This window comes from Ambystoma mexicanum, chromosome 5q (assembly GCF_040938575.1).
Source record: "Ambystoma mexicanum isolate Mex_15411 chromosome 5q, UKY_AmexF1_1, whole genome shotgun sequence".
NCBI classification, from domain to species: domain Eukaryota; kingdom Metazoa; phylum Chordata; class Amphibia; order Caudata; family Ambystomatidae; genus Ambystoma; species Ambystoma mexicanum.
Genome location: NC_090933.1, coordinates 1,268,541,247 through 1,268,552,424, shown reverse-complemented (window position 1 = coordinate 1,268,552,424; position 11,178 = coordinate 1,268,541,247). Strand labels below are relative to the sequence as shown.

Sequence of the window (11,178 nt, the reverse complement as noted above, 5' to 3'; positions counted from 1 at the left end):
TGGGTGAAAAGGCCTCAAATTGATGGAGACTTAGCCTTGCTTGGGAGACAGAAACTGGGAAAGCCAAAAGCTGACTGGGCCCTATTGTTAAGGAGAGCAAAATAAGGTATGGATGCTGGTGCCTATCTTTGATTGAGGTGTTTGACCAGACCCCTGTGCTGCCCAAAGAGGAGCGCTGATGCCAAACAGAGAGGTTCAATGTAGGTAGATTGATCCATAATAAACTGAGATTGGGAATCTGCCAACTTTCATATTTTCCCTTGATAGTGGGTGGGGGCAATGCAAGAATTGGGATCACCAGCAAGAGAATGGCAATTTGAGCATATAGTTCGGTAAGACGACCAAAGACCTAACGCCTGAAGTACTCCAGAATATGACTTGACAAGGAGGGCGGTAGCCAACAGTGTGGACTAATCCACTTGATATTTGGTCACTCTCTCGCAAGAATGGTGAGAAGGATCATCACCTAGGACAATACAATTTATAATGCATAGTCCTCATGCGTCCATCAAGGATAGAAATGTTGCCCCTCTTTTGGCTACAGCGTGGTCAGCTTTACGGTCATAGCCGGTAAGAAGTGGTTGCACACACAAAGCATTCATATTACTGCAAACAAGAATCAAATTAGAATTTCTAAGAATTAGCCAACTAAACAGGACTTCTTTGAAGGCCTCAAACTGTTATTTTTGGCTAATATTTATCAGATTCCAATAAAGGTTCAGCAGTAGGGTGTAGCTAAGTTCCGGGTAGACCCGAGGGCCCCACTTCAACTCTACAGCCTGAACAAATGGGTTAGATTGGGCATAAAGAGCATAAAGAGTAGGAACAAAAAAATGTCTGCTCTAATTCCACACAATAGGCCAGAGACGGGGCCACCCGTGTCCCTTTTGTAAGCAGGGTTTAAAAAAAAGTCTTCCAGAGTCTTCCAGAGTTCTGAAGGTTGGAGCCGCAAAATCGGCCTGAGCCCGGGCAGGTTCACAGGGCAAACCAGGTTCACATGTCCTCCCCCCTCCCATCACTTCCTGGCTAGTCCTTACCGTTACCGCCCTAGTCCCCAAGCCCATCTGACCCAAAAGGGCCGGTCCGAATGGAACTGCCATAGGGAATAAGTCAGCAGATCCCTCAATAAGTGAAGGCAGCACACGAACAGAGCTAGGCACATCATCCATGTCAACAGCTGTCTCCTGCCATGTCCCCATTCCATCCGCCACCTTCTGTGTGATTTCTGGAGCAACCAGCCCATGAGCCCCAAGTTCAAGTCGATCAGAGGCACTGTGCTGGTTAGCTCCGCTCTCCACGCTTACTTGATTTTTTTGAGTGGAGCAATGAGCCAGCAGCGCAGCACCCGGAGGGTAGAGGTGTAGGAGACCCGGGGGAGAAATACATTTCAGAAACATTTCCATGACCGCCTACAACTGTTGTTCCTTACCATATTTTTATTTTTCAATTATTTTTGTCCTCAAGGACAACTTCACCCTTGTTACTCCTTTTCTTATTTTTCCTCTTTCGAAAGATTGGCAATTACCCCCTTTCATCACTCCCCTGGGAAACCCCCACCACAACTACATCGGCTGCGGCAACCACCCTCACCTGCCCCTCAGCCAACTGGTCCTTACCCGCTTGCATCACACTTTTGTTTGGTGGGGGGGGGGTGTAGAACCACCAGGAATCATTTGATCGTTAAAAAAATCTCTGATCGACCTGCAGTAGAGAGCGGAGCATAGATTTGTCCTCGATATTTATAACCTTGGTTACTTCTGTACATTGGGCATTGCCGTTTTTGTTACAGTTAAGCCTCACAACCCAATTCGCAGGTTGTGGCGCATGATGTTCATGTTCACAACCCTTAAATAACGTTCCATATAGGAAAGACTGTCGCTCAGTTTAATCGGTGTAAGCGCCTGTTAACTCAGGGCGTCCCCCCATACTTTTTTGCAAAACAGTTAGGGCCTTTAGGGCCAATTTCAAGTTGGCATGCAGAGTTGGGATTAGAGACAGCATAACATCAACCTGGGCGACTGAACCATGCTCACTAGCTAATGGCAAGTTCACCACAGGTGAAACTGGAGAAGCCTCGTTGAACTGTAAGGAAAACGGGGCAAGTGGACACAGTCCTCTGTCAAGCGTCGTCTCCAGCCGAGAACTTCCTGTAGATAAAATAACAGGGGACTGTCCTGTGTTGGGGGCTGAAGAAATGGGGGCCAACAGCCTGCCCTTGGCCACCGTTTGGACTCGGCAAAAAGCAGCAGATTCACAAGAGTCCGTTGAGCCTACTACATGGGGCTCTAAAGGAGCTGCTGAAGCCACCGCAGCCTCAAAGGCCAGAGACCGCACACTGCAACATCCCAACTGCTGCGCGGCCGGCAAGGCGAGGCGCGGTGATGATCTAAACATAGGGAAAATGGCTGGAGACTCGACAATGTGTTAATTTCAAATCCCCCGTCTTCGCACCACCTGCTTGGGGGACCATGTCCTTGTAATTTGAAAGTATTTCAAGGTCCGTGATCTCTTGCTTGCTTGCTGAAAGTACTACCTGGAAAGAATCATTGAGTGCTTGAGGCGGGTAGGGCTGATGAGACAGAGAGGGCCAGAGTCAAAGAGGCAGGATGGGTTAAACAAGAAGCGTAATCGGGGTCCACAATAAGAGGACTGTCATTCAGAACCCCTAGATGACTTTGTCTAAATATTAAAAACTGCTGGCGTCACCACGTTTGACTCGGTGGGAGAGCCAGAAGGGCACCTAAAATCTTTGCCCTTCTTGGCTCCAAAGTAACCATAGATGAAGGCTTGGGGGGGGTTGACGCATGGAATTTCACAACGTTTCGGTTAGAAAGCGCAAAAGGTGCAGACATGACCAATAAGGCTACCACGGCAGCTGACCCAGCCGAGGCCCCCATGCAAGGGACCGCAAATGGAGAGGGGAAGGGGCTGGGCTTTGTCTTACTTTTGGACTCAGTCCGGTTGTGACACAGGTCCACCAGACGTATCAAATTTGTCTATTTCATTGACCCCAAATACCAAGTGTTGCACAGTAGGCAGAGCTCTTTCTTGCCTTACCCAGGGGGCTGCTCCTAAGGTCGTAAATAGAGGAAGGCATCCCGTGTCCTAGGCCTCAGACAGCTGTAGCACACTAGGCAAGACAATGGAGAAGGCGTTCTTGCTCACATTTCCACGCGGCAGTTTAAGGGTGAGCCCCTGGCCCAACAGCCAGACTGGCCGAGTGCCACTTAATCCGCTACTTGCCCAGAAGAGAGTGCTGATGAGCGCTCTCAGCAGTTTTTGAAGTGAGGTAGATCACAGTGTTGAACGCTGATGCTCTCCGGTAAAATACATTAGCCCAGATTCACTAATCCGCTAGCATGTCCTCCAACAGAAGGGAACAGGTACTGCTGCCTGATTGCCACTTAATCAGGCACTTGCCAAGAAGATATATGATATCAACCCCAGACTTATCGAAAGAACGGGGGTGTCCTTGTCCACAAAACAAAATTCCTAATTGTCCCCACTCCCTAGACCTGGGCGTTAAACAGAGGGGTGCTGCATATAACTGATGCCTGGGTTTTTGGTGTTGGGGAGAGAAGTGCTTTACAAAGTGAAACCAAGTGCAATTCTCCATTGAAAAATATACACTTTCCTGAGAGTGAAAAAGGGACCCTGGAGAGAAAGATTTTGTGTTACTTTGGGGGTAAAGAAGGAACAAGGGTTCTATGAATCAAAAATATAATTAAAAGTCTGTGTGAATCCAAAACTGCTAACATTGTTAAGTGTGTAGTGAAATTAAACACACCCAGTACTGCATGTGAAATTGTTTGAAAATAAAACTGTGCGTTTGTTTTAAATCTAAACCTTATCAAGTAGTATTTACCTGTTTATTACCGAATGGAAAAAGTGCATTTTGTATTTAAGCTCTGTTTTCTGCCACAGAGAAGGTGGCATGTGTAACCATTCAGAGCAAGGTTTATTGAACCTATAATTCAAATAAATATATATTCTCTCTATACCGCGGCCTGGTTTTTGGCTCATTGTTGGCTCATATGTAGCTCTATATGGGTAATAAATAGGGCTAGCTGAACCAAAATAATCAGTGTTTCGTGGTCATCTTGATTGGGGGGAAAGTAGGGAGAAGCTCACTTTATTTATGCTTTATAACTAAGAAATAAGTTACTTTGATTTGATTGTTTTTTTTACAGGCAAAATAATGCTCCTTTTTGGGTTGCTTTAATTAAAAGCATATTACTAGTTTGGACCAAGCGGCTAAATTTATACACCATACAATAAAAATAGAAAACTGCTGCAAAAGGACCACTTTACTTCAGTTAGCAAAACACAGTCCCGTTCTTTGCACACCACAGTCAGATGTTTTCAAACCAAAGTTGACAAAAGACCTGTCAGAAACCAAATGTTCACCAACTGCAGCGGGCAGGGCTGGCTTTAGCGGCAGCAGCGCCCTGGGCGAATTGACGTCCTCCCCGTGCGCCCATGGTCAGCAGTGGGGGTCAGGATACGCCACATTTCTTTACGCTCCGGTGCCTCGCAGGGTGCTAATCACTAGAATAAGCCGCTCATGCTAATGAATGAGCTCCCTATTCCAATGCAAACCGCCTCGCTCCCGCGTCGGAGCCCGCGGGCGCATTTAATAACAAAAGGGTGTCTTTTCCGCGACCTTCTCCCACTACGCTAGCTCGGTGGAGCCCTTGAAAGACTCCCCCAAGGCTGACGTGGCAGGGAGGGGCTAATTATGCTCTAGGGGGCCTGGTGCCCTGGGCGGTCGCCCGACCCAGCCTGCCCTAAGGCCAGCCCTGGCAGCGGGGAAGATATGTGTTCAAGTGCATGAGTTGCTGACCGTTTCAAATCCTGGCTTCACTCGTAGCCAAACTGTGTGCTTCCAGTGAAATCGTGTTATCTCACTGAGGATGTGCTGCCAAAATCAGGAGTCCATACAACTGAGCCAGCTCAGACTGTTCCATTCTCCATACGCCCAAAAAAAACCTCACTCGTGATATTTCCATGTGCCACGACACATGGTCACTCGTACCGGACATATCGCCTTACTTCAGGCAACTTCTTTAAATGCAAATTCTCATTATCCCCTCAACCTTGACGTCATTTTCTGTGATGTCACTAAATATGCATATTGTGGGGCAGGGACCCCGTCAATTCTAGTGCCGACCATTGGCTTGCATTTGTACTCGTTATTTCAAGCGGCTGTAAAGTGCAGCACGTTTTTGATCAAACTTTATTCAAAACACTTACCTTAAGAGCATAGTCGCTCATTAGATTGAGAGCATAGTCGCTCAGTTAGATTGGGCATAAAGAGTAGGAACAAAAAAATGTCTGCTCTAATTCCACACAATAGGCCAGAGACGGGGCCACCCGTGTCCCTTTTGTAAGCAGGGTTTAAAAAAAAGTCTAAACCCATCTAAAACAGAGGGTTCCAGGAGCCATGTCTCCTGTAAACAGAAGACGTTCACCGCCACCAGGACTTCACTCTACCGTCTCGAAATAAATGGGCAGATCCCCTATTCGTCCAAGATATCGTTTTGAAGGCTCTGCCGGGCGTTCACTGCTTTTGCTGTACAGATAAACGTGTTCATGTAACAAAAGAAGCTGCCAAGCAACTCCAATCAGTGTTGTCATTGGTGTTAACCAGACTGGCATCTGAGGTTAAAATCTCCCTCCTACAGTTCTTACCCTTAAAACACTTAATTTAACAGACAGGCTGAGCGGCTGGGTTAAGGTCTTCACTTCTTCCCTTAGAAACAGATGTTTTAGGCGGGGGAACAGGTTTAGGGTCGAGAATACTGACATTATACCCCCATGGTCTGATATAGTCGGAGGCAACCATGATTTTGGTTGAAGACCAAGCGTGAGTGCAAATGATGGATAACCGTGTCCAGTCTCTGGTCGTTCCAGAATTCAACCTGGGTAATGTCACCTGAGCTGATGTGGGATAGAGGGGGGACACTCCTCATTAAACTTAAAACATTGGCTCTATTGAGGACCATGGTCTCTTGGTCCGCAATGAGTTTTTCCAATAAAACCTGGATTGCTGAGTATTTGTTGATGGACAAATCTACTCCAACGGCCATCTCGGCAGGAACTTCAGCGAGACCGATTGAACGTCTCCTCTCTTCCAGAGTTCTGAAGGTTGGAGCCGCAAAATCGGCCTGAGCCCGGGCAGGTTCACAGGGCAAACCAGGTTCACATGTCCTCCCCCCTCCCATCACTTCCTGGCTAGTCCTTACCGTTACCGCCCTAGTCCCCAAGCCCATCTGACCCAAAAGGGCCGGTCCGAATGGAACTGCCATAGGGAATAAGTCAGCAGATCCCTCAATAAGTGAAGGCAGCACACAAACAGAGCTAGGCACATCATCCATGTCAACAGCTGTCTCCTGCCATGTCCCCATTCCATCCGCCACCTTCTGTGTGATTTCTGGAGCAACCAGCCCATGAGCCCCAAGTTCAAGTCGATCAGAGGCACTGTGCTGGTTAGCTCCGCTCTCCACGCTTACTTGATTTTTTTGAGTGGAGCAATGAGCCAGCAGCGCAGCACCCGGAGGGTAGAGGTGTAGGAGACCCGGGGGAGAAATACATTTCAGAAACATTTCCATGACCGCCTACAACTGTTGTTCCTTACCATATTTTTATTTTTCAATTATTTTTGTCCTCAAGGACAACTTCACCCTTGTTACTCCTTTTCTTATTTTTCCTCTTTCGAAAGATTGGCAATTACCCCCTTTCATCACTCCCCTGGGAAACCCCCACCACAACTACATCGGCTGCGGCAACCACCCTCACCTGCCCCTCAGCCAACTGGTCCTTACCCGCTTGCATCACACTTTTGTTTGGTGGGGGGGGGGGTGTAGAACCACCAGGAATCATTTGATCGTTAAAAAAATCTCTGATCGACCTGCAGTAGAGAGCGGAGCATAGATTTGTCCTCGATATTTATAACCTTGGTTACTTCTGTACATTGGGCATTGCCGTTTTTGTTACAGTTAAGCCTCACAACCCAATTCGCAGGTTGTGGCGCATGATGTTCATGTTCACAACCCTTAAATAACGTTCCATATAGGAAAGACTGTCGCTCAGTTTAATCGGTGTAAGCGCCTGTTAACTCAGGGCGTCTCCCCATACTTTTTTGCAAAACAGTTAGGGCCTTTAGGGCCAATTTCAAGTTGGCATGCAGAGTTGGGATTAGAGACAGCATAACATCAACCTGGGCGACTGAACCATGCTCACTAGCTAATGGCAAGTTCACCACAGGTGAAACTGGAGAAGCCTCGTTGAACTGTAAGGAAAACGGGGCAAGTGGACACAGTCCTCTGTCAAGCGTCGTCTCCAGCCGAGAACTTCCTGTAGATAAAATAACAGGGGACTGTCCTGTGTTGGGGGCTGAAGAAATGGGGGCCAACAGCCTGCCCTTGGCCACCGTTTGGACTCGGCAAAAAGCAGCAGATTCACAAGAGTCCGTTGAGCCTACTACATGGGGCTCTAAAGGAGCTGCTGAAGCCACCGCAGCCTCAAAGGCCAGAGACCGCACACTGCAACATCCCAACTGCTGCGCGGCCGGCAAGGCGAGGCGCGGTGATGATCTAAACATAGGGAAAATGGCTGGAGACTCGACAATGTGTTAATTTCAAATCCCCCGTCTTCGCACCACCTGCTTGGGGGACCATGTCCTTGTAATTTGAAAGTATTTCAAGGTCCGTGATCTCTTGCTTGCTTGCTGAAAGTACTACCTGGAAAGAATCATTGAGTGCTTGAGGCGGGTAGGGCTGATGAGACAGAGAGGGCCAGAGTCAAAGAGGCAGGATGGGTTAAACAAGAAGCGTAATCGGGGTCCACAATAAGAGGACTGTCATTCAGAACCCCTAGATGACTTTGTCTAAATATTAAAAACTGCTGGCGTCACCACGTTTGACTCGGTGGGAGAGCCAGAAGGGCACCTAAAATCTTTGCCCTTCTTGGCTCCAAAGTAACCATAGATGAAGGCTTGGGGGGGGTTGACGCATGGAATTTCACAACGTTTCGGTTAGAAAGCGCAAGAGGTGCAGACATGACCAATAAGGCTACCACGGCAGCTGACCCAGCCGAGGCCCCCATGCAAGGGACCGCAAATGGAGAGGGGAAGGGGCTGGGCTTTGTCTTACTTTTGGACTCAGTCCGGTTGTGACACAGGTCCACCAGACGTATCAAATTTGTCTATTTCATTGACCCCAAATACCAAGTGTTGCACAGTAGGCAGAGCTCTTTCTTGCCTTACCCAGGGGGCTGCTCCTAAGGTCGTAAATAGAGGAAGGCATCCCGTGTCCTAGGCCTCAGACAGCTGTAGCACACTAGGCAAGACAATGGAGAAGGCGTTCTTGCTCACATTTCCACGCGGCAGTTTAAGGGTGAGCCCCTGGCCCAACAGCCAGACTGGCCGAGTGCCACTTAATCCGCTACTTGCCCAGAAGAGAGTGCTGATGAGCGCTCTCAGCAGTTTTTGAAGTGAGGTAGATCACAGTGTTGAACGCTGATGCTCTCCGGTAAAATACATTAGCCCAGATTCACTAATCCGCTAGCATGTCCTCCAACAGAAGGGAACAGGTACTGCTGCCTGATTGCCACTTAATCAGGCACTTGCCAAGAAGATATATGATATCAACCCCAGACTTATCGAAAGAACGGGGGTGTCCTTGTCCACAAAACAAAATTCCTAATTGTCCCCACTCCCTAGACCTGGGCGTTAAACAGAGGGGTGCTGCATATAACTGATGCCTGGGTTTTTGGTGTTGGGGAGAGAAGTGCTTTACAAAGTGAAACCAAGTGCAATTCTCCATTGAAAAATATACACTTTCCTGAGAGTGAAAAAGGGACCCTGGAGAGAAAGATTTTGTGTTACTTTGGGGGTAAAGAAGGAACAAGGGTTCTATGAATCAAAAATATAATTAAAAGTCTGTGTGAATCCAAAACTGCTAACATTGTTAAGTGTGTAGTGAAATTAAACACACCCAGTACTGCATGTGAAATTGTTTGAAAATAAAACTGTGCGTTTGTTTTAAATCTAAACCTTATCAAGTAATATTTACCTGTTTATTACCGAATGGAAAAAGTGCATTTTGTATTTAAGCTCTGTTTTCTGCCACAGAGAAGGTGGCATGTGTAACCATTCAGAGCAAGGTTTATTGAACCTATCATTCAAATAAATATATATTCTCTCTATACCGCGGCCTGGTTTTTGGCTCATTGTTGGCTCATATGTAGCTCTATATGGGCAATAAATAGGGCTAGCTGAACCAAAATAATCAGTGTTTCGTGGTCATCTTGATTGGGGGGAAAGTAGGGGGAAGCTCACTTTATTTATGCTTTATAACTAAGAAATAAGTTACTTTGATTTGATTGTTTTTTTTACAGGCAAAATAATGCTCCTTTTTGGGTTGCTTTAATTAAAAGCATATTACTAGTTTGGACCAAGCGGCTAAATTTATACACCATACAATAAAAATAGAAAACTGCTGCAAAAGGACCACTTTACTTCAGTTAGCAAAACACAGTCCCATTCTTTGCACACCACAGTCAGATGTTTTCAAACCAAAGTTGACAAAAGACCTGTCGGAAACCAAATGTTCACCAACTGCAGCGGGCAGGGCTGGCTTTAGCGGCAGCAGCGCCCTGGGCGAATTGACGTCCTCCCTATGCGCCCATGGTCAGCAGTGGGGGTCAGGATACGCCACATTTTTTTACGCTCCGGTGCCTCGCAGGGTGCTAATCACTGGAATAAGCCGCTCATGCTAATGAATGAGCTCCCTATTCCAATGCAAACCGCCTCGCTCCCGCGTCGGAGCCCGCGGGCGCATTTAATAACAAAAGGGTGTCTTTTCCGCGACCTTCTCCCACTACGCTAGCTCGGTGGAGCCCTTGAAAGACTCCCCCAAGGCTGACGTGGCAGGGAGGGGCTAATTATGCTCTAGGGGGCCTGGTGCCCTGGGCGGTTGCCCGGCCCAGCCTGCCCTAAGGCCAGCCCTGGCAGCGGGGAAGATATGTGTTCAAGTGCATGAGTTGCTGACAGTTTCAAATCCTGGCTTCACTCGTAGCCAAACTGTGTGCTTCCGGTGAAATCGTGTTATCTCACTGAGGATGTGCTGCCAAAATCAGGAGTCCATACAACTGAGCCAGCTCACACTGTTCAATGCTCCATACGCCCAAAAAAAACCTCACTCGTGATATTTCCATGTGCCACGACACATGATCACTCGTACCGGACATATCGCCTTACTTCAGGCAACTTCTTTAAATGCAACTTCTCATTATCCCCTCAACCTTGACGTCATTTTCTGTGATGTCACTAAATATGCATATTGTGGGGCAGGGACCCCGTCAATTCTAGTGCCGACCATTGGCTTGCATTTGTACTCGTTATTTCAAGCGGCTGTAAAGTGCAGCACGTTTTTGATCAAACTTTATTCAAAACACCTCAGCAAAGGTCGGGTGGGAGCGCCTGACTGTTCCGAATAAGAAGTCCGCGCATGCGCAGATCGCGCGATACTTCGGCGCTCTGCTCCAGACAGGGTTCCGCCGCGTGGCGAATGCTATGGCGAATATTTGCATACCCATGATGCAACTCGCTTTGGAAAGCTGATAGGACACGTTCCTATAAAAACTGCGGATTTTGAGTCATGTGGTAAGAAATTCTTAGTTTATGAACAGGGCATAGGTAAAGTAATGCATCCGAGGTTATGGGCCACTCTTCACATACTTCCGATAAGCACACCCTCACTTTGAGATCATCAGAAATTAGAGCCATATATAGAAGCTCGTTTCACTAGCAGTTTGTGCTCGCTTCGGCAGCACATATACTAAAATTGGAACGATACAGAGAAGATTAGCATGGCCCCTGCGCAAGGATGACACGCAAATTCGTGAAGCGTTCCATATTTTGCGCCCTGTGCATCTACCACACTGTGTATGTACTATTATTATGTAATGTATGAGCTACATGCATATAGTGTAGCTCTTCTTAAATCTCGCCGTCTAGTTTGCTTTTTTTGGACGGTATATTGGGCCTAGATATAGGAGTACTCTTTCTTCACTGCTGAACATCTCTGCTCCCCTCCATGCGTTAATAATATACAATAGGCCCAGCAGTCACAGGTTTTCAGGTTTTGGTAGGGGGCGGCCCCCTTTAATATGTGC

The 11,178-nt window shown here is 47.4% G+C and overlaps 1 non-coding gene across 1 annotated transcript; it reads left to right on the top strand.

Moving 5' to 3' along the window:
• Positions 1–10,817: 10,817 nt before the first annotated feature.
• Positions 10,818–10,924, top strand: LOC138499020 (U6 spliceosomal RNA). The gene has a single exon (XR_011279076.1). It is a non-coding gene; the product is annotated as a U6 spliceosomal RNA (small nuclear RNA).
• Positions 10,925–11,178: the final 254 nt, after the last annotated feature.